Source organism: Manis pentadactyla, chromosome 14 (assembly GCF_030020395.1).
Source record: "Manis pentadactyla isolate mManPen7 chromosome 14, mManPen7.hap1, whole genome shotgun sequence".
In the NCBI taxonomy this organism is placed as follows: Eukaryota; Metazoa; Chordata; class Mammalia; order Pholidota; family Manidae; genus Manis; species Manis pentadactyla.
Genome location: NC_080032.1, coordinates 61,026,785 through 61,051,691, shown reverse-complemented (window position 1 = coordinate 61,051,691; position 24,907 = coordinate 61,026,785). Strand labels below are relative to the sequence as shown.

General features: G+C 49.6%; 1 protein-coding gene across 4 annotated transcripts in view; it reads right to left on the bottom strand.

Moving 5' to 3' along the window:
• TSPAN9 (tetraspanin 9) overlaps positions 1–24,907 on the bottom strand; it is a 195,987-nt gene that overhangs the window by 151,627 nt on the left and 19,453 nt on the right. The window contains exon 1 of one of the 4 annotated variants that reach the window (XM_057492418.1): positions 19,899–19,922. The exons of the other annotated variants lie outside the window; for them this stretch is intronic. The gene's annotated coding sequence lies outside the window, so the exon portion shown is untranslated. Of the gene's footprint in view, positions 1–19,898; positions 19,923–24,907 lie in introns of those variants that run through there. 4 annotated transcript variants of the gene reach the window in all.

Genomic DNA, 24,907 nt, shown 5'->3' with positions numbered 1-24,907 from the left:
CCACACAAGTTGAGAACTAAAATCCAATGGGGGAACCTCTCCTCCAAAAATAACAATATTACTGTTTTAATATTAATCTTTGTTTATGGATCCTTCATTAAGAATTTTAAAAGCATCAGCTCACTTAATCCTTATACCATCCCTATGAGGTTTTGGCATTATACCCATTTCACAGAAGAGGAAACTGAGGTTCCCAGAAATTAAAAGAAGTGGTCACATCAACTATGCTAGTGAGTCAGGATCCAAACCTCTCTGATCTAAAACCTCTTTTCTCCACCGCCTAGGATACCATTTTCTTCATACACTTGAATAAATAAACTCAAAAGAGGTCTCATTGTTGGGATTAAATATTGCCACAAAGGCCAATATTTATCCAAACAACGTGTGTAGGCACCTTAAATGCCAAGTGATGGTGCTAAGTCCTGATTCATATCCACAAAATAGAAATAGAAAGGCCATTCTTGAGTTAGGATCACAAGCGTTCTCTGGGCTCACCTGGAGGTCAATGTCAAACATGGTCAACCACAAAACTTTGTTAGAACAGCAAGACCCCTCCCTCCCATTCCCCTGCAGTAAAGCTGCCAGGACTGGTATTACTAATAGGCCAGGCAACAGGGTATCACTTTAAACTGGGCTTTCAGAGGCCATTTAAGGCAGGAGCAGAAAATCCTTCCGGCAAAGACCATCTGAACTGCAAGAGAAAAAAATCAATTGGGATCGCATGAGTGAAAAGGATCTTAAATTAGGATTTTTGTTTAGAGTAAGAAATAGAAAATGTCTCTCTTTTATTGTTTCTCAACCAATAAAAACAATGTATATTTTTAAAATTTATTCTTCAGTTATACATTTACAGCCAATTAAGGAAGAAAACTGGGGAGTAGAGTGTAACAGTGAAGGTTACATGTAGCCTGATCACATGTAGCCCAGGTTCTAAAAGTACTCTAGACCTCATTTTCCAGGTAAGGTGGTGTTCTGTTTACACAGTAAACACCTTCAGTCCTGGGAGGCACCCAGGACATTTTGTTGTTACTGTTGTTATTATTCATTAAAGAAATTTTAGGAACTATAGAAGAACATAAAAAAGAAAACCAAAATCACTAATCACTAATAATCACTCTCATTATTAGCATTTTTGATATATTTCTTTCAGTCCTTTTGCTTCACATTTTTTAAAAAGTAGGGCATATAATATACACACTTTTATATTTTAGAGTAATTGCTGACACTTTTTCCACAGCATTATCTTGAGTTATTATATACAATTTTTGAAGACAGGAATTTTTTTTTTAAGTCTGTATAGTAGGCCATCAGATGAATGTATCAAAATTTATATGACTAATCTTCTATTGTTGGACATTTGGTATGCTTTCAACTTCTAACTATCATAAATAATAACACAATGAAGATATATATGTATATATGTGTGCATATATATATACATATGTATGATTACATCTTTAGTATAAATTCTAAGGAATAAAATCACTGAGTCAGAGACAATGAATATTCCCTGGGTTCCTGATATGAATTTCCAAGTAACTACTAAAAACAATCCTAAACAATATTGCATTTTTGCAACTCTAGGCATAATGGCGCTGTATCTTAGTATTTTCGCCATGTACGATTTTCCACCATGCTGACAGTTGTATCAGTCCTGTGGGCCAGGAATTGCCCACTTCTGTTCTCAAATGTGTCTTCAGCTAGCTGCTCATATACCAGATGAAAATGTGGTTCCAAATCAGTCTGGCAGCCCCTCTGTTAGCGCCAGACCCATGGTCATGCATCAGCTGGGTGACAGCACGTCCATTCCCCCGCTCTGCCCAAACTCCGGAGCACATACTCAGCGCCATCGCCTTCACATCCTCCCTGCACAGCTTCTTTCAAACCACTCACCTTCCACCAATGGTTCTCAAACTGTTTTTCAAATCCCTCCACACACCCTTGCCCCTCCCTAGGAAGGCATAGGTCACACAGCACTTTGAAGTGAGAAGGATCTGAGATCTTGGGCACCACAGATGCCACATTATAAACTGAGGGTAATGACAGCCCCCTCAGGGAGCTACCGGAAGGATTAAGTAAGATAACTCATGGGAAGTGCTTAGTAATAGCGACAGGAACCCAGAAAACACTCAATAAATGACAGCTTTTGTTTTAAATATATATAAATACATAATAACAAACCCACCAAAAAATTGCTTAATCCTCTACCCACTGGAGGAGATTAAAGAACCACACAGCTGTCTTTCTCATCTGAAGCTCATCCAGGTCCTGATGCCCGGGGAGACTCAGAACCTTCAGAGAGTACACCCAACCCAGGGAACCTCAACCCAAGGGTGTGGGAGGTCTGGCAAAGCTCAACTTGGAAGGCAGGCAAGCAGCTGGTCAGCATGGAGCCACGGAAGCTCTGCATCAACTGAGCAAAAAGAAGGGGTGAGGACAAGCTACAGGGACACCAAAAAGGACAGCCTGAATCAGCCTGACCAGCACAGGGCTTTGGGGCACCAAGAGCAGGCAGCAAAACAATCCTAGGTGCCACTGGCCCCTCCCAACCAGGAGCCTGGAAGCAGGTGACCTGTGCAGCAGCCGCTCCCTAGCTGGCCCTGGACAAGTCTGCTATTGTTCATCAGCTCCGAGTCCAGTCCACAGCATTGTCCGGCCCATCTATCAGGAGGAAGCAGCTGGACAGACCAACACCACATGCAGGAAACCTCCACCTCCACCAGGGCTCCCCGCAGGGCCCCCACCCTGTTTGGGAGGCCCAGCATCCTGCCTGCTTGTCTCCTGGGGACCCTGGACCAATCCCAAGGCATCCACAGTCTGAGCAGACACCCAATTTCCTGCCTCCATTTCCCTGGGCAAAATACAAGCTCTTGGTGGCATTCTGGCAACTCTCCTAGGGGCAGGGAGTGGGATCTCCTGCATTCCACCTGCCAATTAATAGAAACCAAGATGCAAGCAAACGGGGCAGACAAAAACCACTTTCCTGGGGTCATGTGATGAGGACACACCGTGTGGCAAGGAGATGGCTCTTCTCTGGCCCAAAACACAGAGACTAGCTCATCACAACAGAGCATTCAGACAGGGCTGGAGTCCTAAACCTCTCTAGAAAGGAGAATTCTCACCAACTTCCTTATTGAGAGTCCAGACCAGGTCTACTATGCTCCAACACAGGACCCAGGAATCCCTCAGAAAAGCAGCCGGGTGGTTCACGGTTTAAGGTCAGAGAGGCAAGCCTGACTCCCACACTGACCTACAGTGTGAGTTACATCACATCCTTAAGTCAAGGTTAGCAAATTTAAGCGCCATGGGGAAGCAGGTAGAAAATGTAACTTAGTGAGGCCAGCTGGGTGTACAGGTTCATTCGCACACTGTGTCAAGGCTGAGGGGTCAGGGAAGCACAGGCCCCACCTGAAGGTGGTGGCTGAGACTCAGATCCAGCCAGTTCTTGCCGCTGGGTGGGCAGGTTCAATGTAAGTAGACCTTTCAACTCTAAAAAGCCAGAAATCTCTGTTTGTAAAATCTCTTCAGTGTTTAAGTGTTGGCTATAATAAACAGTCACATCAGCTGGGCCCAAACAAAACACATCTGTGGCCCAGATCTGACCTCGGGGATACCAGACTGCACCCTCAGCTCTCAGCGTCAGGTCCCTCTCTGCGAAATGAGGGCGAATGAAAGAGCCAGCGAGGGGAGGACTCGATGGGGCGGGGCCTATCGGCATGTCACACTGCGGACACACAGGAAGCACTTGCCAAATGGCGACTGCTACCCAGGCAGAGCTGGGAGGGCCTGGGGAAGAGCCCTCCACCTTCTCATCCTACTGAAGAGGGGACCTCAGGATGGTTCTGGGACTGACCCTAGGTCTACAAGAGGCAGGCTAGACCCAGACCCTGGTGCCTCACCTAAGGGGCAGCCTCTCCCTGTGAGACCTGGTTTACCACAGACCACTCTGCAGCTGTCCCCCCCAACTGTGACGGGCAGCTCCCCCAAGGGCAGTGTGGTGTATGCACCTGTTTCACACACAGAACTCGGCCTCACGCCAGGCAGGTGATGGAGGCTCCCTCGGTGTGAACTGGCTGGCTGGTTGGCCGCAATGCCCCATGTCCCGGCTTTCCATGGGAAGGCCCTGTGCTGAACTCGGCCCCCTGGACTACCCCCACCTGGCCTGGATGGGAAAGGAAGATGGGGCATGTGGGGAAGTCGGGGTTCCTATGGCCAGGATCCTCACTGAACTTAAACCACCTGATGATGTAACTGGCCTGTTGCTAGGCTACTGCTTCCATACCCATAGGCAATAAGCTATTATTGAACTGTATAGAGAGGTCGGCCCAGTGCTCTGGGCGGAGGCAGAGACGCTAGTGCTCGACCTACCGCCGGGAGAACAAGCCGGGTAATAAACCCTTTCACCCCAAAGAAACGTTCCACTGTCATTTCTTTGGTCACACTGAATCCATAGAGAACTTGCCGGGGGCTGAAACCCATTGGCAAGACAGGCATGAAAGGGTGGGGGCGACAGACAGACAGGATGAGGAGGGGACAGGGAGGAATGAACAACAGAAGACAGTTAGAAGGCAGGGAAGTGTACCCTGGGTGGAGGAGCCAGGGGTGGGGGCAGGGGAGGTGGGCCAGGGGGCCAGGAGAGAAGGCTGTGGCTGCTGTGCGACATGGGTCTCCAGGCTGAGGGGCTCTGGGCACTAATTAGCAGCACGGGGCAGGTTCTGCCGGGGTCACCCAGCCAGGCTGCAAAGTGCAGAGCTGTGGTGCCTGAGGTGAGTGGGCCTGAGGCTGAGTGCTGTCCGCAGACCCTAGGGGCTTCCTCTTTGAACTTGTCCTTACCCAAAAACTTTCCACTCTTGGTGTCTCAGGGAGTTACAGCCCCGGAATTTCTCCTGGCTCCCTCTACAGCAGACCTTAAAGCTTTCTGATTAACACTAGCTGAAAGTAATCCTTAGCCTTAAAGAGGCAACAGGGAGAGAAGGAGAGGAGCTCGTGCTCCTATTTCCTAATGGAGGCATCTTGATTCATAGGACATTGATGGCTTAAGGGCTTGGGGGACCGTCTGGTACAAACCCCACACGTCGCAGGCAGCGATGTGCCCCAGGCCCATCAACGCAGGCTGACACCAGCCCAGAGCCACCAGATGCCAGGCCGTGGTCACTTTGATGACAGGGCACTGCAGGTCCCCCATCCCTCAGCCACAGCATCCCAGCTTTCCACCTAGGAACACCTCCAGAGCTGCAGGGACACTGTCACAGTATCTCACCTCCCCACAGGCTCTCAGAAAATCTGCACCTCTAACAAAAGCCCAAGGCCATCTGCGCCTTTTAGCGCAGGGGTCTCTCAGCTGCTGATGGCTCACTTTCTCCCCAGATCACATAGGGAAACTGAAAGGGGTAAGGAGGGAAGCCGTGGAGTTGTAGCCTGCAGAGAGGCAGTGGACTGAACACAGGGGAGGCCTTCAGGCTAGACACGCAGCCCTTGTAGGGCCAGTGAGGAGACTGACGGATAAGACGACTGAGGCGTCCAGCAGAAAGAGGGTGCAGGCGTCATGCAGCCGAGGGAGGGGTCTTCCCAGTGCTGCAGGAAGTCAGAGAGAGGTTTAGAAACTCCAACAGGCCTCGTGGGGCTCAGAATCAGGCTAACCCACCTGGGAAGAGACTTTGGAAGCCCCCAGATTTGAATTTTCCCACATTTGTCAATAAATATAGACTAAGTTCCATTAAAAAAAAAGGAGGTGGGGATCAAGTAATCCAATAGGAAAGATAGGAAATCATCTTCCTAACCACCACTAAGTGCTTTCCATATGCCAGGTGGGCTCTAGATGCTTTACATATATTAACCACTTACTATTCATGATAACCTTATAAAACAGATCCTTTATTATCCCCATCTTACAGATGAGACAAGGTCTTAAAGAACTCACCCAAGGTCACATGACGGGTGGGTGCCAGAACCAGGTCAAGTGGCCTTAGTCATCTCCTACCTACCTCTCACCTCCAGGTCCACCCCTTCAGCTCCTGAGCCACGACAGGACTGGCTGGCAGGTACTCTCAGGCCCCGAAGGTCCAGTGTCTGTAGCAACTGCCTCCCAAGGGGCTTCCTCCAACTGGAGGAGCCTAGGATTCGGATCTACTCCCTGGGCTCCATGAACTTCCGTGCCTTGGCCTTCTGCCTCCGCCTCCAGGCAGGGCTGACATACAGGAGGAGGCAGCAGCCGGAATTCTACTGTGAGATTCTGTTCCCACTGACTCAGAATCCCAGAAGAACAGACGGACAGGGGGATTTCTGAATGAGTAACTAACCATAGAAGAATAAAATTATGTAAATCAGCCTGGAACACAGTTAGAAAGAAATCAGGGATGGGCTTTCCAAACCTCAAGCTAGGAAGTGGGAAAGGCCCAAAATGTGTGTTCCTGCCTCAGGGCAGGGCTGGTCTGGGCCTGTATGGGTTTCTAGACAAGTACTTATTACAAAACTACCAGGTTTTTACCCCATGGGCAGCAACAGAGGGGCTGCTGGACACAATGGGGAGCCTCCCACCAAAAGGAGAGGCCCTAGGGCACAAAATCAGACAATCGATGTGGTGGGTTCCTCTCCCTGCCCCAAGTTCTGTTTTTGCTGAAGTGCTTTTATTAATGGGCCACTTGTCACCATCTCCCTTCAGCAGCTTATAAAACTGAGTCCAAGAAATGTATCAACAGCTCTGCCGCAGCAGGACAGGAGGGGGCAGTGGGGAAAACTCAAACTCCCCCTCACAAGCCCTTTTGCAGAGCAGGTTGCCCAGCAGGAAGGCAGGTGATGAGGGCAGGCTGGAAAGCAGGGTGGGGAAACTGGGCAGACTTGAGCTGGGATTTTCTTTTGTCCACAGTTGAGAATGAGGTTATCTTTCCTGCCTGAGCACTTTTCTCCATAAAACCGTCCTGCCAGTAAAGGTGAAGATTCGCTGCCTCGTTCTGGCACTGGGTCTGTGTATATCTCCAACGGCAAAGGCTCAGGCTGAGTCCAGGAGACAGCACACAAGCTGGAGACCGTCCAAAGGCAGCCACCCGGTGGCGGGGGTCTAGCAATGAAGTTATCCGAGACAGCTGGTGGAACCGGAGAAGAGATGAGGGGTGGCTGTTGTCAAATAGCCCTGGTTGTCATGTGGACGAGGGAGCGGGCTCACTCTCACGGGCTTGGCCAGCAGAGCCATGACCAAAGGATGGTCCAGAAAGGCAGATCTCAAAACCAGAGCTGTCCAGCAGTGCAGAGGGAGTGTTCCCCAGCCGACACATCCAAGCAGAGGCTGGCTCCCGGACTGGAATCCAGGGTGCAGCCTGAGCGAGGAGGGGCTCCTCCTCCTCCCAGAGTCTGTGTCTTCCCTCATAACAATTACAAGCCCTGAGAAGCAGGGTGGCCTCAGGAAGGACAGGTTCTGTTTATTGGTTGTTCATTTTTATCATTTATTAAGTGCCCAGCATTTTGCTCAGCACTTCATAGGCATTACCTCGCTTAGTCTTCCCCATACCCCTCTAAGATAGGAGCTATGCCTGCTACACAGCAGATGGCACCAAAATATCTGTGGGATGAATGAGGAATGAATGAGGAATGAATGAATGAATCCCCTTTACCAAGGAGGAAACTGAGGCCTAGAGAGGATAAGCATCTCACCGCGGTCAGGCACGTGGGCCAGCTGCAATGTGGGTCTGTGATCCCCATTCTGAGCCCCAGGGACACATCCTCATCTGCTGCTCACCACAGCAACCGCCTTGGCCTTCAGAGACCAGTTAAAGAGTTAGCTGGCTGTGACCAAATGCTACAGGATCACTGTTAACAGGTATCAGGCTCTGCTTTCTAAATATGCTCTATAAGCATGCATTGCTCTTGCAAGAAAACGTGACAAAACTTATCAAGATGTTCAAGTTCAGCCCACATCTCACAGCCAAAGTTATATCCATTTAAGAACAAATCAGCCAATTGAAAAGACAGGCAGTAAAAGAGTTGTTCAAAAAATAAAAATAAAGAGTTATCTATGAGGATAGAGAGAAAAGGGAACCCTCGTACACTACTAGTGGGCATGTACAATGGTGCAGCTGCTTTGGAAAACCATCCAGCAATTCCTGAAGCAGTTCAACGTAGTCACCAGAGGACCAGCAATTCTACTCCTAGGTGTTTGCCCAAGAGAAATGAGAACACATGTTCGTATAAAAAACTGTACATGAATGTTCACAGCAACATTATTCCTAACAGTCAAAATGTGGAAACAGCCCACACATCTGTCAGCTGATGAACTGATAAGGACAAACAAAATGTGGCATGTCCATGCAATGGAGTGTTATTCAGCCCTAAAAGGAAGGCAATTCTGACACATGCTACAGCATGGACGAACCTTGAAAATATGCTAAGTGAAAGCAGCTAATCAGAAAAGACCACATATGGTATGATTCCATTTATATGAAATGCCATGACAGGTAAATTACAGAGATAAAGGGAGAAATAGGGGATGGGGCTGACTGCTAATGGATATGGGATTTTTTTTAAGGATGATGAAATGTTCTAAAATTAATAGTAACAATGATCACATGACTGACAGTATGTTAAAAACCACTGAACTGTATGCTTTAAATGAATGAGTTTTATGGTATATGAGTTATATCTCAGGAAAGCTGTTTTTTAAAAAAGAACCATTTGGCTGCTACCTTCTTTGATTTTAACAGATTACAGGGAATCTGATAAGAGATAGAGATTATGGAGTTAATTAAGAGAAGGCATAAGCTCACAAACTCATTGCCTCTTTCCCATGTCAAAGATGTAATTTACTCATTCAACGTTTATTGAGAACCTACTATGAGCCATGCATTGTACTACATCAGAGGGCAATAAACTATAGCCCACAGGCTAAATCCAGCTCACCACCTGCTTTTGTACAGCCTGCAAACTAAGAATGGTTTTTACATTTTTATAAGGTTGGAAAAAATAAAAAGCAATAATATTTCACATGCAGAAATTATATAAAATTCATATTTTAGTGTCCATAAATAAATGTTACTGGAACACAGCCACACTCATTCATGGACATATTTTCTACAGCCACTTCTGTGCTACAAGGACAAAGTTTAGAGTAGCTGCAACAGAGACCAGATGCTCTGCAAAGCCTAAAATATTTACAATCAGGTGCTTCACAGACAAAATCTGCCACTCCCACGCTAACTGCTGGAGGTAGGGCAGGGGAAGGGATGAGCATTCAGACAGGCCTCTGTCCCCCAGGGTCTCCAGGCCCGTGAGGAAGACAGTGGGTCTGAGGACCACACAGCAGTGTACAGCTGTGAAGGAAGGAACCGATAGCCTTGGGAGAGGGGCCCAACTAGGCCAGGGCTCAGGGAAGGCTTCCCTTAGATGAACTTGACTCTGAACACTTCAAGGAGCAGGAGGGAGACACATCTGCAAAGGCCCTGGGGATGGGAGACACATGTCCTGCTGAAGTACCAAAAGCAGGCCACCAAGGCTGCCGTGCAGAGTAGCGGGCAGGGCTTGCCGAACAGCAGTGCTCCCCTGCCTGTTGGTGGGGCCTCACCCCCCGGGTCCGATTCCTTGGAGACTGCGGGAAGGGGGCTGAGAGTGCTGACTGTACCAGCCGCTGCCAGATGAGAAGACAGGAGGTGGGCAAATTAATCAGTAGGAAATAACTTTCTTTATTCAATATCATACAGGACATAAAATAAGAAAAAGATGCAATCTGACTTCAAAGAGGAAGCCAGAAGTCGAGGGAACAAGCCTGCACCTTCAGCTCTGCTCCCCAGACAGCTGCACCCGCCGTGCCCAGTGCCTGGGGTGTGCTTCCCCAGCCATTCAGGAGGACTGCTCCGCGATTCCTTGAGGTCTCTGTATCTCCATGTTAGAGAAGCTCTCCCTGCCCACCTTGTACCAAGTAAGCTTGCCTCTCTCCCATGTCCCAGGCATCCCCTACATCCTTACCATGGTTGGTTTTCTTCACCACACTGACTCTGCCTGTTATACAGGTATTTGATTGTTCACTGACCAGCTCTCACACTCGAATATAGGCCTTATGAGGACAGGAACTTGTGTTTTGTTTCACTGCAGAATTCCCAGCACCACGACCTGGCCTAGAGTCAGCTTGCAAGTAAATACTTGCAGAGTAAGTGGAAACACACAGAACACTTCTAAAAAATTTAAGGGTAAATGTCCCTGATATGTGACCTTGGGCAGGTTATTTCTTTATGGCTCAGTCTCCTCATTTGTAAAATATAAATAAAAGCATCCATCATTCAACATCTTGCATTATGGTCTATTTTGTGTTACATGTTAAGGAGGAGTTTTAAATACATATCTCATTTAATTTTCATGCAGACCCCATGAGATAACATTTACTACAAATCCCCTTTGGAAAAATGAGCTGAAGCTTAGAGATAGTAGGTAAGCTGTCTAAGGCCAAACAGCGAGTAAGCAACAGAATTAATTCAAATGAGCACCTTCAGGCTTCAAGGTCTATGTTCATTCCTCTCTATGGAGCTGCAAATAAAACTGCCAGAGGAGGCTGGATGAAGGCGCTGGCGTCCTGGAGCAGCTGAGGAGTGTTCGCAGAGTAAGGGCAATCAGATTCTGTTCTGAAGGACTAAAAGGATTCACATGAGCAGAAGAGTGGACAAACATCATTCAGGTCTAAAAAAAAGAGGACAGACAGTTCTTTTCCACAAGAGACCTACACCATCCTAACCAGAGAGGACGGGAGTGGAGTCCCAGAACTGGCACTGGGACATGAACTTAGACACAGCCAGTCAAGCTGCCTGTTTTACAGAGCAAGAAACCAAGGTCCCAGGCAGTGGAGTGACCTCTGAATGGCCGCAAAGGCAGTAGCTTGTGCCTATGCTGATGCATCTGTTCTAAACTAGAGGTTTCTTATTCTTATTGGGGAAATTCCTCTTCAGAAAGTACAACAGTAACACATGCTCACTACAGCCAGAGAAAGTGAGCCAAGGTGAGAAAAAAGTTAGCTGTGTCCCCACAAAGCCACAAACTGTGTTAAACAGCTTTATATTTAACAGGTTCAGAGTTATTTTAAGTGGTTTGCGTAACAAAACAGAGTTTAAACGGGGGTGAACTGTGGCTGTCTCCATGTCTATTTCCAAGTCTCTGTGTAATTCATTCATTTGTTCATTCATCGATCAGCCTGCAAACACCAAGGTTCTCATATGCAACAAACAACGGTAACTGGGGTACAGTCTAGGTCCTGGGGATTCTGCAATAAACACACATAATAAAGTGATCTTTCATTCCTTTCCCACAAAGACTGAAGGAACATACCCACTGGTCTGTTAAAAACAACAAATGAGGGCAACCTATCATACCCACGGTGTTCTGGTGAAAGCTCTCGGAGGGAACCTGTTTACGACCTCTGCTGCCCCAGCCTCTCTCTAAAACAAGAGTAAAAACACTTTTTAAGGCATAAACCCACAATTTTAAAGAGAGCCGAAAGGAAGATAATAGCAACATAGTTTTAGAGACTGGAGGGTAGAACAAGTCCTAACTGACTTAAGAAACTAAAAAGCTGGACCCTGAAGCATTAGCACACCAGGACCCCAGAAGGCTTGGTGATGGGTGGCAGTACAAGGGGCTGTGTGGGGGAGTGAGGGGGCACCTGCTGCTTTAGAAAGAGCCCCACCCCCAACTGTTCCCCTTCCCTCAGGCAGGTGAATGTCCCTCCCAACCCAGGGCTTTATTTGGAGAGGATGAAGCAGGTTGGTGGACCGGGGAGACTGAGCCCAGGGAAACTCAGGGGCACTGTGCTGGAAACAGTTAAGCTGAAGTCTGGGAGGCTGAGATCCCTGCCCTATTCCTCACTGGGCTCCTGGGTACAGGGGTCAGCTTGAGACCTTCCAGATAGATTGGAAGTTTCTTCTCTAGGGAAACTTAACAGTTCAAGAGAAAATACCTATCCCTAACTTACTAGGTTCCTAAATGTCACAGGCCAACCAGGTCTCTCTGAGGCCCAGAGTCCACAAGAGCTGCACACACACACACACACACATGCACGCACAAACACACATAAATATAAGCAGCCTCCCAAAGATCACTAGACTTCTGGACAAAGCCTGTCACAGGAAAGGCAGAGGGAAAGTGCATGCGCACACATGTTTTACAGGAAATGGTGAGGAAGAACTTTCCCCCAAAATAAAGCTATCATTAATAGCCTCAGAGAAATAATAGGTGATACTGCCTCCATGAAAGCAAACAGGATGCTATTTTTTTTAAGGGCTATTTAGAAAACATAACTCTTAGAAATGAAAATTATGCTAATTAACATGAGGACTTCAACAGAAAACTAGAAGATAAAACTAAGAAATCTCTCAGAAAGGGGGTAGTGGGGAGATAATAAAACTATAGGACCAATCCAGGAGATTCAATACCTAAATTCCAGGAGTTCCAGAGAAAAGAAGAGAGAAAGTAGCAAGAACGAATCATCAATGAAGTAATTCAAGAAATTTTCTTTTTGCTATGCTTACCTCACTTGATTAAACTTCGCTTTATTGCACTTCACAGATACTGTGCTTTATACAAATTGAAGGTCTGTGGCAACTCTGCCTTGAGCAAGTCTATAGGCACCATTTTTCCAACAGCATTTGCTCACTTCCTGTCTCTGTGTCACACTTAGGTAATTCTCACAATACTTCAAATTTTGTCATTATTATCATATTTGTTATGGTGATTTGTGATGCCAACTTGCTGAAAGCTAAGGTGCTGGGTAACATTTTTTAGCAATAAAGTATTTTTTAATTAAGGCATATGCATTTTTTTAGAGATAATGCTGTTACACACCTAAAAGACTGGAAAACTGTAAACATAACTTTGACACGCACAAAAGCCTCCTATGATTCACTTCATTCCAGTATGTGCTTTATCGTGGTGGTCTGGGCCCAAACCTGCAGTACCTCGGAGGTGTGCCTGTGTGTATTGTGCCTTTCCAGACTGAAAGGCCCCAGAGTGCACTGAATGAAAGTGTATCTACACTAAGGCATGGCATTTGTGAAATTTCAGATCTCTAGGCAATGGAGACTTTCTCATAGGACACTAAAGACTCCAGAGAGAAAAATCATACCTACAAAGGATTAAAACCGGAATGGCAATAGACTTCTCAACAGTAACCCTGCAACTTAAAATAAAAGTAAGCAATGCTTTACACAAAAAACGATCCCTAACCTAGAATCTACACCAAGCCAAAATATCAATAAAGTACGAACATAGAAGGAATACTTTTCCAGATTTGTACAGCCAACGAGCATTTAGAGAGTGCCTGCTACGGCCCCTGGCACACACAGGTGTGGCACTCATCCCAGAGCTGTAAGTGCTGGCTTAGGCACTGTCTGTCCCACAGACTCCAGGGTAGAGACTGTATCTCGCTCCCCACAGCTGCCACACCAGGTGCTGTGGGGCTGCCTGAGAAAGGTCCCAGCAGAGGACAGTGACATCTGAGAGCCATCCTCGAGGACAGTAAAGGATAATCAGCACAGTGTGGTTCCAGGCAGCAGAAACACATGAACAGGCTCAGGGAACCATCACAATCCACCGATTTGCTGACCAGAGCCGAGTCCTCACCAACAGGTGAAATTCAAGGCAGGAACAAAGGAACACATGCCCAGGGGGAACCACTGATTTTACCAGGTATTTGGGTTTGTTTTAGTCATGTTTTTTGGAACAAGGTTACATACAATCAATAAAATACAATGAACCTGACCGTGACTGTGGCAGGAGGCTGGCTCTGGGTGTGACCTCGGATCCCTGGAGCAGTCTGGCAGCCCCAAGGGGCAAAGGCTACCATGAAGCCAGTGGCCTAAACAGAGAGGGGAAGCCAGACCCACCAACCATCACGCAGAGTCCTAGGACAAAGGGCCCCTGGGATCTGGGGCTGGGCTGGGGCACGGGGGGACTCTCCTCACCGCCACCTGTGAAAGCCAGAGCATCAAGGCCCATAAAGATGCCTGGCCCAGAGACTGGAATGAAGGCCCCGTCACCTGGTCTGTGGGCCAAACCAGCTGGGAATACAATCCAGGTCTCCAGGCCACCTCCCGCACCTCACAGTCCTGCCCCCAACCTCAGGAGTTCATGCAGATTTTCACTTGTTGGATTTCCAGGTCAGAAGACACAGCCAGAGCTGGAAAGGTCTCTCCCCCCAGCACCACTCTGACTCAGATTCATGAAGGCCACTTTCTAGAGCCTCGCTGCCCCTCGGTGCCTCCCACCCATGGAAGGAGGCAGCTGGCAGCTCAAGCTTAACTGGATTCCCGCAGCCCCGTGATGATCTCGAGCTCTGCAGAGGCAGTGAGGTTTGTGAAACAGAAACAAAGCCAGGAGGCTGTTTGCTTTGCTTCTGTGGCTGGCAGCCCACTAGGATCAGAGCAGCCAAGAAGGAGCCCTTCCTTCACAAAATGGTCCTTTCCCACCCTGCTGAACAAGGCGCCCTCCTCCCTAAGGCCCCACCAAGGTCTGGCTCTGCAGATGGTGTATGATCAAGGTCAGAGAAGTACTGAGCTCCAGCTCTGAGAACCAGGCCCAGGCTGGCATGAGGCAGCCAGCCAGAGGCGCAGCCTTCTCTCTAAGAACCTCCCCGCCTCCCCCCAGCAGTTCCCTTCCTTGCTTCTTTACAATACATTTTACACCTCACTGGTACGCCACCTCCCCATCTGAGGCTCTCAGGACTTGAACCACCCACGGCTCTCTTGCATTCTCAATGTCTGCAAGTTCTTACTCTTCTTTATTACACAAGGGGGTAAACTGAGGCACAGGGTGGGGTAAGCTCAAGGCTGCGCTGTGGGGACTCTGCTGTTGTCACAAACTCTCCTGCCAACTCAACTGCCAGTTGGCAGTGCCCATCTCTGATGTGCGCACCCCAGACACCACGCTGTGGACGTTGTGGGGGTGGAGACAAGTGAGTGTGTATGTGTGAGCACGTGTGAGAACGGAGCAGGTATGTGGACACAAAGGTGTGCGTGCATGTGTGGAAGCGGACACAAAGCAGGCCCCAGCCACCAGCGCCACATTAGCTCTGTGAGACAGCTACTAGGTAAGGGCAGGGAGCCTCCCACAAACAGACCACGAAGCACGTGGTCAAGCGCAAAGGACACCCCAACCCTAAAGCCCCAGCTTCCGCCTCAGCCCACCTCTTCCCTCCCAGTGCCACTCAAGGCGAGCTGCACCCAGGCCTGGGCCTCGGGGCTCCTCCCTCGCCCAGCCCAGCCTCACTCTCTGACCCCACTTGTCAATCCTACAGCATTTTTTCTAAAGACAAGGAAAAATCCTCCTTACTTCCCCAGGGAGCAATAAATATGAGGATTACAGAAGTGACATTCTGAAAGTGACCTGGGCTACTTGGAAGAAAAGGGGTAGATGAAATATGGGGCCCCAGCTTCCCTCAGACAGAGAAAGAGGCCATCTCCAGGGAGGGCACGGCCATCTGCAGAGGCTCCACCTGTGGCCCCGGCACCCAGCCAGCCGGCAGCATGCAGTGCGGGTCTCTCAGCAGCAGTGCTTGCCTGATGCGCCAAACCGAGGACACGGGCCGCATGCCGAGAGGCTGCTGTCTAGAGGTGGCCTGGGCTGCCTTCCAGCATTTGCACCCCTCCAGCCTAGGAGGGCGCCTGCCCCTCACCCCTCTCCTGGGCGGCCCGACGAGCCCTGAGAGAAACCCAAAGTCAGCATAGGGTGGGCCTAAGCGCAGCTCCCAGGCACGTGCTCACTGTCACCCCATTGGCCTGGGAACGGGACAACAGGCACGGGCGCAGACTAGGAGAGGAAGCTACCCTCGCTGCGGCCGGCTCCGCCCACTAAATGGGTCTCCTCACAGGCAAGAGGTGAGGAAGTGTGGTGGATCACACCGGGCATGCCACGGAGAACCTGCGCTGTGCCCGGCACATGGTGAGCGCTGCCAGACAGCAGTCAGGGCCACTGCTGTACTGTACAGCAGTCCTGTCTGCTCAGCCTGTTCTCTGCGTGGCAGCCAGGGAGACCCTTCTAAACATGAGGAAGGCCTGTCTCTTATTCCTCCAGTGGCTCCCACCTTGCCCACTGTACAAGCTAAAGCCCTCCACGTGGCCTTAGAGGCCCTGTGTGATCCAAGTCCCATGACCTCTCCCTTGCTCGCCTCACCCCGGTGAACTGGGCTTGAAAAAGCCTCCCACATGCCTACCTCAGGGCCTTTGCACCTCCTGTTCCCTCTGCCCTGGGACGCACCTCCCCCAGGTGTCTACAGGGCTCACTCCATCAACTTCCTCCATCTGCTGAAATGTCACCTCCTCAGATATTCCCAAAGTGCCCTGTTTACCATAATCCCAGACCGCTGCCCCATTCTCCCCCACTCTTCCCCATGGACCTTCTCACCACCCATTACACTACAGATTTTTATGTGTTTATTGTCTGTCTCCCCCACCAAAATATAAGCTCTTAGGGACAGAGAGTTTTCCTGCCTTCCCAGAGCCTAGACAGTGCCTGACCCAGAGAAGCTCCTCAAACAGTTGTGGAATGAATGAGTCTCAGAACACTCTGGGTGAACCACACTGAGCCAGGACCAGCAATGTGGTCCTCAGCCCCATTCACCACTGTCAGTCCTGTGAGGCTCAGTGGCTTCCTCTGAAAAAAAAAATAGTCCTCGCTCTGTTCTGGCTCCTTGAGAAGTCAGCTGCTTCTCAAGGTCACTGTCAGGAGGGAACAACAGTAAGATGATGTCAGGGAATGTGCTTCAGTGCTTTCACAGCAGGGTGCCAGAAAGGGGAGACCCCAAAGCAAGCTATTTCTCTGGCAGCATTCCCCAGGCCAACTTTCAGTCCCAGGGTGGGGACCTGCTAAGAGGATACCACAGAGGGCTATCTGCACACACAATTCCTGCCTCGAGGAACCGCTGAGTCAGGTTTGAGGTCCTCAGATGGGTGGGCATGCCTGATACTGTCCTCCACTGAATCCCTGGTGCCTACGACATGCTTGCACAATGCAGGGGCTCAATCAAGGTCTTGCAAAAGCATAAGCAATCAAATCCTATATTGATAGCCAAACAGACACACAAAGATCACCAAAATAAAAATCCTGAATAAAATATTAGTTGACCTAAAACAGCACACAGACAATAGCTACGATGGATAAGACTCATGAAAATAGTGAATTTTCATATCAAGGGTAAGTGTGTTCTAAAGTAGATGCTAATGGATGGGTGAAGAAAGCCACAGGAATGAAGAACAAGTTCAGGAAACCTTTTCAATGAGTGCATTTCGAGTATTAGGCCATGACATGCGGATCATGACAGATGCACTCCATTGATATTAGCTATAATTATATTATTGTTTTTATTATTGTCTTGGCACCCCTCTAATAGAACAAGCAGGAAACTAAGGCAAAACACTTAGGTCCCCCATCCAACAGTGAGTGGCCTGGGCACACTGCTTCCCTTCTGAAACTCATCTTGCTCAGCTGAAAAAGAGCAGAGGGCAGGCTGAGGGGTGCACCATCCTGGCCAGGTGGATGCTGGGACTCCCTTCTCTGGGACACTTCCGTCAGTCGTCAAATGTCTACTGAGTGCCTGCATTGTGCCCGACACTATCTCGACACAACACACAGAGTGAGTACACAGAGCTGAGCACCCCCTCTCCTGGTGCTCCCTTTCCAGGGGGTGCTGACTTTGTGAGCCCAGGTGGAGTCAGGCCCAGCTCTCTGGGTGCACTGCCTTCCAAACAGCATTCCCTCTCCTCTATGGGGGGAGAGACTCTCATCTGCAGAGGGTACTGAGCCTTGCTGAGGAAGAGGCTACATCCACACTGTCCCGGACAGTGAAAGCTGCTCTGGGAAGTCAGCAGCCCTGAACACCAAAGAAAGTCCTACAAATGAGCTGATGCTCTAGTTCTCCAGTAGGGCCACTGTCCTTCCCATCTTGCCAAGGGAGAAACTGAGGCTTCTGCACGTCCAACTTGTCTTGTGGACAAGGCTAAGGGGACCAGAGAATCCGAGTGTCCAGTTGGACAGCAATCTTCACATCTACAACCATACCTGGTTTGGTGAGGAAGGAGGAGCAGGAGAGAGGTTCTCGGAAGCTCTAAGCCACTTGGGGTAAAGCCAGGGCGCTTGGGGGCCGGGAAGATCTCTCACCTCAGTCCTGCTTTCTGCAAAGCCATTGCCCCAGAGTCTGCCCAGTTGCAACTTGCCTCCTGGGCTCAGCTGACTGCTGCACAAACAGTGAGGGGCCAGGCAGGCCCCACAGATTTCCCCAGCACATGATCAGGATGTATCGGTTACCTGACAAAGGCTCCTTCTGCAGAGAGAAGTTGGACAACAGCCTCAGGGAAGCAGGACAGGGCCCTTGGCATGTGACCCCTTTGGAGTCAGCCCCTCCACTCTCCTCAGCCACCGAGCTGCAGACCCACCCATACTTCTGGGGGGAGGGGTCTTATTTGGAGCTCCCTGGAGACCACCTCAAATATGGGCAAGGGCAGGTGCTTGAAGTGTCTCTTGAGAAATTGTCAGGGCCACTACTAAATGGGCCTCCACAGTGTGTAACATACTGTCCTAGACACATGGAGTGACACCTCCGCAGGAGCTCTAGCTCCGGGAAGACACAAGATGCAGAAAAACAAGTCAACAAACAGGTCGAGGGGCAGTGCCCCTTCAGAGTGAGTTCACGAGTGTGGAGAGCAGTTGCAGCAAGGCTGCCAGCTGCTTTGTGTGTGCGGGCGGGAGGACAGTGCGTGGCTGGAGCCACCCCACCACAAAGGCACTGTGTGCCCAGACACAGAGACAATGGCACAACAGAGGTGCCAGTCGGGCTGAAGCGGGAACAAGGAGACAATCACAGGCCTGGGCAGCTAGTCTACATGGCATGAGAAGAAACCGACTCCAGGCAAGGTGAGGGGTGCGAGCAGCTTCACCACGCAGTAGTAAGGGGTGTATTTCAGGGGAGTTTCTGAGTGTGTGTGTGTGTGTATGTGTGTGTGGGGGGGTGGGGGGTTCCGGCATGGGGAGCTGCAAGAGGGGATGAATCATGTTGCTCAGAGAGGGGTAAGCTTTAGAATCACTGAGTAGAAAAGTATCTTAAGAGATTATCTCACACATTATATCTAATCTTACAATCCCAAACACAAAATCCCTCATCAATAAAAATAAGTTTTGCCTAAACCCCAGCAGTGGTGGGGAGCTCCCTGCCTCCAGGTGGCCCTTACCTCCGCCGGATGGCTCGGGCTGACCCATGACTGATCTCCGGGAATCCCCTCACCCATGGTTCCTAGGTGTGGCACTTGAAGCCACAGGGTACAGCTCAGCCCTCATCTTCCACATTGAGCCTGCACATGGTGGAAAGCCATTATTGTGCCCTCGCTTCCCAAACACTCCACAAAATAATTCCCAGACAAAATGAACATTCCAAGCCCTTCATCCAGCTCCCATGTGGTGTGGCTTCCACACCTGCCTCTGGATGAGTTCGGATCTGTCAGGGTCCCAACCAGAATTAACACCCAGCACTGCACATGTAGGGTACGCTCGGCAGGGCACAGAGTCTGGCTCCATAGCGAGGGAGGGACTGCTCTTCTTAGCAACCACAGAGCATGGTTAGCTCATGGTTTCCTGCATTTCTTCTCATTTAGTCATTCAGTCAACAAACCTGAGCTGCCTACTATGTGTCAGGCGGCAGGCTAGGTACAAGGGATACTAAGAAAAATACCAGATCATCTTTGTGCTCAGGGAGACAGCCTACTTAGAGAGAGAAACACAAAGCCAGATGAAACTATGGGGAAAAGGGTATGCATATATGGGGTCTCACAGGAGTGCTGCCTGGAGACGCCTGCCCTGGGGGGGAAGGAACTGATGCTGGACGCGAGCCTCCCAGTGATGCTGGACTCAGATGTACAGCCATGGCACAGAACAGGGGCTGGCTTTACCTCCCAACTTCAACAACTCAAACGCTGGGCAGAAGACATGGCACGACCACTTCAGGTGTAGGGCAGCAGGTAGCAGATGCGATCCCTGAGAAAAGGGAGACAAAAGAACAAGTCCGGGGTGGCCCAGCACACCACCTGCAGGTGGCTTCCGCACGGCAGCACAGGGGAAGGGGTCTGGGTGGAGGCCAGTGTCTCGCCAGATTGAGGAGACAGAAAGCGGAGTTCATGGAGCTAGAATTTTTAAGGCAGAGTCCTGGAGGGGAAGGGGCTGCACAGAGTGCTCTGGAGAGGAGGGGGCTGCACAGACACAGCACTCTGGAGAGGAGGGGTCTGCACAGACAGAGCGCTCTGGAGAGGAGGGGGCTGCACAGACACAGCGCTCTGGAGAGGAGGGGGCTGCACAGACACAGCGCTCTGGAGAGGAGGGGGCTGCACAGACAGAGCACTCTGGAGAGGAGGAGGCTGCACAGAGTGCTCTGGAGATCCGCAGAGGAGTCCCCTTGGGTCCCAGGCTGACCCACACGTGTGGGGAAAGGACGAATACAAACCAATGGGCCAAACAATTTCTGGCCCTTTGTGGAATGCACACAGGGCCAGAAAGAGGTCACATTTCCACCTGCAAGAGCAGAGACCTCCTAATACACAGGGCAGTGGGTAGAGTCCTCAGAAGGTGGCACCTTAGTAGTGAAGCTAAATTAGCCCTAGACTAAAGGCTGCTCCAGACCCAGCCTAACAAAGTTTAAAAGCAAGCCTCAAAAATATTAAACTGATCCCAAGCAAGTTAAATGCAGGCCAGAATAAAGTCCAATACTTTTCTTAAGAAATATAACAAAATCCAGCAACATTAAATTTACAATGCCTGGCATCTGATAAAAAATAAGCAGGCATTCAAAGAAGCAGAAAAATATGACCCATAACCAGGTGAAAAGTCAATAAAACAGCCCCCAAAATGACAGAGATGCTGAAAGTTGTAGACAAGGATGAAAGAACAGCTATCGTAAGTATGTTTCATATGCTCAAGAACATAGAGGAAAACATGCATATAAGACAAATGAAAGATCTAAAAAAGACAAATGGAACTCCTAGAGATGAAAAATACAATATCTGAAATGAAAAGTACATTAGATGGAACTAGTTAGTATCAGATTAAGATACTGCAGAAGAAAAGGTCATTGTACTTGTAGACATAAAAGGAACTATCTAAAATGTAGCACAGAAAGAAAAAAGAAATGAAAACTTAACAGAGCATCAGCAACCCATAGGACAATATCAAACAGTCTAATGTACATGTGACTGGAGTTCTAGAAAGAGCAGCCAGAGAAGGGGAATCAGAAAAATACTTGAAGAAATACTAGCTGAACAAACTTTCAAAGTTGCTACATCCATGCAGATAAGAGAAAAAACACTGTGGGATGGGAGGGTTATTTCAAAGAAGGTAGACCACCCCAAGGACAAAGAGAAGTGAGAACCTCCTCGGTGGACAGGGAGGGGGGTTCCAGATAACTTGACATTACACAAACAAAAGGGACAAGGTGGCTCTAAGCAGGAGCTATGAGCTGAGAGGCACAGGTGTGCCTCGCTCAGCCGCATGAACCTCATCTTGTCCTGGACTAGGGTAACTGATTTTTTTTACCATGAAGTCAGACTTTGCAGGTTTCTTGAGCAGGAGGATCTACAGAACACAAAAAAGGTGCGTTGTAACATCTGAGCCCTCAGCGTGTCCCACCATGGGATAATCGAGCTGAGGTGTCCACCTTCAGACCCTCTTTGGAACAAAGAGCAGAGGTAACAAAAACACCTTACCCATCTGAAGGTTATTCCTCCCTTCAACCCCTGGAATGAGATTAACCCTTAAGCCAAGAGGGACCTCACTTCACAGATGAAAAACACTAAGGCCCAGAGCAGTGACTTGACCGTTCCAGGGCCATTAGGTGTCCGGAGTCCCAGCAGACTGCTCTGCCCACCGACCCAGTCTGCCTGTTAGGGCCCCATCTGCTCCTCAGGAGTTTGGGACTGTTCGGGATATTAGTGGGTATGTGACCGTCCACACACACTCATCTCTACATGTCCACTCTAGCTCCTCCTGGGCAACGACAGATTGTTGATGTCACTGAGCTCCTGATTTCCCATAGTGTAGGTGCACAGTATGTGTCACCTTCATGTGCACTGAGGGAAAATGATTCTGGGCCTGATGTTGGGGAAGGGAAGAAGATAAAAGCCTCCTTAGGGTCCAAGGCCAGAGCTGTCCTGAGCCTACCTAGGTCTGAGACAGAAACAGAAAGTGGGAGTCGGAGAGATCCAGAGAAACACCAGTCAGTGGGAGTTAACAGGAGACCCCCAAGAGGCAAGGCTGGCTGGGGGGAGGGACATTCCTCTGGCCTCTAGCTCCTGCTCCCTTATCAGATTGGCTCTGAGCCATGTACCATGCTTGCCCCGCTCCTGCCCAGGGAGGAAGAGGAAGTTGTCTTGAGCTCTGGGCCCTCCCCTCCCCAAACCAGCACCCTCCCCCAGCTGCTCGTCATTGTGCACTCTGGGTTGGGCAACACCTCTTTCCAGGGGTTAAGAATGAGCAAATTCTTGTGCTATTCCTGGAGCCTTGATTTTTACCATCCTTCCATTCTGGTCAATTCTGAGAGGCAAGTGGCCGGGAATGCCAGAGAGATCTGAGCCCGGCCCACCAAACCCAAAATAACCCAACACATGCCCCTCTCAAGTCCTCATGGATAAGGCCATTTGGGATGCATGTTTTCCTACAAAGCTGCCCCCAGGTCCTACAAGGTCACCCCACACACAGGGCACTAGGAACTCTGAGGCACCCCTGGGTGAGCTGAGGAAGGTGGGAGCAGGCATGGGGAGGAGGCAGGAGAGACAGAATCCAGGGCTGGGACCTAGAGAGCCTGGCTCCAGCCTCATGAGCTGCAGACCCTGGGGAAACCCGCCTCAGTTTCCTCAGCTGGGAAACCTCCCGCAGTGGCCTCCTCTTCCCCTCACCTTCCTTCACCTCCCTGAGAAAGGCAGAGAAAGCCTCCCTCCCGGAGCTGTAGACCCTTTAAAAAGACAAGCATCCGGCCTCCTCCCCAGAGACATTCCAAACCCCTGTGATTATGAAAATGGATGGTTTTAAATCAAACAAGTGCTCTAAGTGTTCAGAAAAATGGGCTAGACTAGGGACACATTCCTTTTATATCACAAATGCAGTATTCATTCATTCAAAAAATATTTGAGTGCCACCAGGTGCTAGACAATGAGAAAACAGACAGAGCACCAGTGGAGGGGAAATTGAGTGCACTCCACGAAGAACCAAGACAGAGACCGAGGCAAGCCCTTAGCAGGGTCCTTGCCCATCAGACAGCGCCCACAGAGGCTGCAGAAGTCCTGCATCTCTAAGGGAGTTCTCTGGCAGCAGCAAGGCCCCTTGGAATCCCAGAGTGAGGGAGAGTGGGGTTCCTGCAAGGTCTCAGGAGCACCAGGGTCTCTGGAGGCCAGCCCCCCACCCCCCTGGGTTTGGGATGTGCAGCGCCCAATGCTTTAGTTCCTGATATGACAAAGAATGTGTTAAAGACACTTGACTTAAAAGAGTAACCACCACAAAATGGGTATTGCCTTCCTGGGTGTTCCTGTAAAGCTGCACCATCCTTCCCAGGAAGGCCTGTGAGGACCTTCTGGCAGTAACAGGCGAGTGCGGGCGGCGGTACCCTGCTGTCTGCAGCGCCTTCCACCCTCCCTTTGCCACAGTCAGGGTGGGGCTCGCGCTCCCTCACCCCAGCCCCCAAAGACCGCCAAGTCCTGCCACCAGAGCCGGCTGCAGTGATGGCCAGGAAACCGGGCTGCCAGCCTGCCCCACAAGCTGAGGACTCTTCTGCGGCTTCCCCTCTTGGCATGCACGGTTCCTATTCTCAGTATTAGCACCCCAAAGACCAGCAGCCCCAAAAGTACTCCAAGAAGAGAAAATGTATCTGACTCAGGTCCCCCAATCCAGGACTCCACTCAAGAGAAACGTCAGACTAAGAGGGAGGGAACCACATTGCCTGATCCTGTCCAGACTGCAGCGACCAGGCCAAGAGCAGACTCAAAACACATACCCGTTCACCCAGCCCTAGGCACGGTGGTGGTGAGGCGTGGCCACCCATCTAACTTCCCCACCAGCCAGCAGAGTGTGGCCCCTCCATGGACACGCACATACCAGAGATGCGGCTGCTGCCGCTGTCTTGAACAACAGTCCCCACAGCCTGAGGCATGGTCCCCTGAGCATCCTCCAGGGAGGCCCGTCCTTATCCCACTGGGACACCTAAACTTGTTAAAAACCAAATCAGTGGGACAAGCAGGAAGGAAGGTGGGTGATGAAACAGGGAACATTATTTTTATTCCAAATATGGCAGTGGGACTTCAGCTGCGCAAGACAAGCATCTCATCTGGGTCTCAGCTAGAGGTCTCTGGCTGCATTGATGCAATTTCATCCCTTCCTACTTGGCCTTCAGAGCCCAGTCCTGGGAGCCAGGGATGATGAAGGCCTGAGCCCTGGAGGAAATGGGAAAACTGGACAAAACAGAGAAGACGGTTGGTAGCCAAGAACTGAAAGGACTGGGGACTCACCTAATCTGACATCAGCTGAAGCTCTCATTTTCTTTTTTTTTAAATAATGCACTGCACACTATTTACACCCTATTCAATTTTCTCTTTTTTAATTGACGTATAATTGAGAAACAACATTATATTACTTTCAGGTGTACAACATAATGATTCCACATTTGTATACATTGCAAAATGATCACATTGTTTACCATGTGTTAACCATACAAATTTACATTTTTTTCTTGTGATGAGAACTTTTAAGATTTACTTTCTTAACTTTCAAATTTACAATACGACACTATTGACTATAGTCTCAGTGCTATACAATACATCCCCATGACATCTGTATTTTATAAATGGAAGTTTGTACCTCTTGATTCCCTTCACCCATTTTACCAACCGCCAACCCCCTTCCCCTCTAATCTGTTCTCTATATC